We start from the raw sequence: 2,624 nt of genomic DNA on the forward strand, positions 1-2,624 counted from the left end.
AAATATGAATTTTGTGAGAAAAATGCTAAATTTTGATATTAGATTGAATAAATTTGACTTCGGTCAACATTTTGGGTAAACGGACCCGGACCCGTGATTTGACGGTCCCGGAGGGTCCGTAGGAAAATATGGGACTTGGGCATATGCCCGGAATCGAATTCCGAGGTCCCAAGTCCGAGAAATGAATTTTTGTGTGAAATTGTTTTCTGAAAATAATTAAGGAAATTGGAAATGAAATTTGATTAGAAGACTATGGTATCGGGCCCGTATTTTGGTTCCGGCGCCCGGTACAAGTCTTAAATATGGTTTAAGCGCTTTCTGTAAAGTTTGGTTGAAAACGGATGTCGTTTGACGTGTTTCGGACTTAAAATGGAAATTTGATGTTTTATGAAAATTTGGAAGAAATCATGAGTTTTGAGGCTTGATTCGATGTTTATGATGTTATTTTGGCGATTTGATCGCACGGATAAGTCCGCGGGATATTTTTGAGGTTGTGTGCATATTTGGTTTGGAGCCCCGAGGGCTCGGGTGAATTTTGGATAGGCCATGGATTGCATTTTTGAACTAATTAAAATCTGGTATGCCTCTTCTGTGATCTTCGCATTTGCGAAGTGCCTCTCGCAATTGCGAGCTCGCAAAAGAGAGCTTTGCATCACAATTGCGAGGAAGGGAAAAGTGTAGCTTGGTCGAAAATGCGAACAATTTGTTCGCAAATGCGAATGAAGTCAGTCGCAAATTCGACGATTATGATCGCAAATGCGAATGTTAGCCGGTCGCAAATGCGGCTTTGGGCTCGCAAATGCGAAGTCCTTAATTCCTGGCAGAGTTTGCAAATGCGAACTTCTCCTTCGCAATTCCCATACCTGCAGGGTTCGCAAATGCGAACCCATGTTCGCATTTCCCACATCTGAGGCCCAGCAAATTTTATACTTAGTCCCTTTCCAGTTTCTGTAATAAGTATGTATAGCTCCTTCAGTATTTTCTCCTTTGTATAGACATTCTTGAGTCAGAGCCTCTTATGTATCCCTTAGCTTGTGATTTGTGAGTTTTCGGGTTTTGGGAGTTTTTGTTAACTTCGAGAATTGTTGTGGTATGTGCCGAGCGGCACCTTAAACACCGTTTTATTTTACCAGTTCAGTTTTATGTACTTTCTTTCGCAATTATGGTTTATCTTCCGCATTGTTAGGCTTACCTAGTCGTAGGGACTAGGTGCCGTCTTGACATGTTCACGGAGGAACTGGGGTCGTGACAAGTTGGTATTAGAGCTCTAGGTTCATAGGAGTCACAGATCACAAGCCGGTTTATTAGAGTCTCGTGGATCGGTACGGAGACGTCTGTACTTATCTGCGAGAGGCTATGTAACCGTTAGGAAAATTCTACTTCATTTGATTTCCCTGTCGTGCGAGATTTTGACATTCACAATCCCGAACCTCTGTCTTCCACTCTCTCACAGATGGTGAGGACACGTACTACCCGAGGCGATCAGGCACCCGCACTCCCTGCTACAACCGTTGGAGGTCGGGGCCGGGGTAAAGTTCGAAGATGCGCACGTGGTGCAGCGAGAGCACCTGCGCGAGCTGCCGCCGAGGTACCACCAGCAGATCCAGCCGGAGTCTAGGCACCTGACACGCCTACAACTACTACTACTCCAGCCCTTCAGGAGACTTTGGACAGTTCGTGAGTATGTACACCACTTTGGCTCAGGCAGGATTGCTTCCCCTTGCTGCAGCCACATCCCAGGCCGGCGGAGGAGCGCAGACTCCCGCCGCCCGCACTCCTGAGCAGCGAGCGCATGTTGAGCAGGTCCCTGAGATTATCCCTGCACCGCCTGCGGCACCAGTTCAGCCCGAGGGCATTGCAGCGGCTTCCGAGCAAGAGCAGAAGAGACTAGAGAGGTTCAAGAAGTACGATCCTCCGGTGTTCAGTGGATTAGCATCGGACGATGCCTTGGGATTTCTTGATGAGTGTTACCGCATTCTCCGTACTATGGGTATCTCTAGGTCGAGCGGGGTTTCTTTCACTACTTTCCAGCTTCGAGGAGCCGCCTACGATTGGTGGGGCACCTATGAGTTAGACAGCCCAGACGAGGTAGCTTCACTGACTTGGACCCAATTTTCAGACATGTTCCTGAGAGAGTTTGTTCCTCAGAGCCTCAGGGATGCATGGCGCGCGGAGTTTGAGCATTTGCGCCAGGGTGCCATGACCGTCTCGGAATATGCTGTCCGTTACACCAGTTTGGGTAGACATGCCCCAGCCTTGGTTTCTACTGTTCGCGAGAAGGTTCGCCGGTTCATTGAGGGGCTTATTCCCAGCATCAGATCCAGTATGGCTCGTGAGTTGGAGATGGATATTCCCTATCAGCAGGTGGTGAACATTGCTAGGAGGATAGAGGGTATGCATGCTAGAGAGAGAGAGAGGGCAGGCAGAGTCGCGAGACAGAGAGCAGACAAGATCAGGAGAGAGAGTTTGAGGAGGCGAGGAGGCCTCGTAGACCGGGGAGATATACTGGTCCTTATTTTGGAGGCAGGGTGCGTCATGGTAGAGGTTTTGCGGGTCAGCCAGTTCAGTTCGCGCTTCAGGCTTTGCATGGTGACTCAGGTGTTCATGGGTCTCGGAGTACCCGT

The sequence above is a fragment of the Nicotiana attenuata genome, chromosome 9 (assembly GCF_001879085.1).
Source record: "Nicotiana attenuata strain UT chromosome 9, NIATTr2, whole genome shotgun sequence".
NCBI classification, from domain to species: Eukaryota; Viridiplantae; Streptophyta; class Magnoliopsida; order Solanales; family Solanaceae; genus Nicotiana; species Nicotiana attenuata.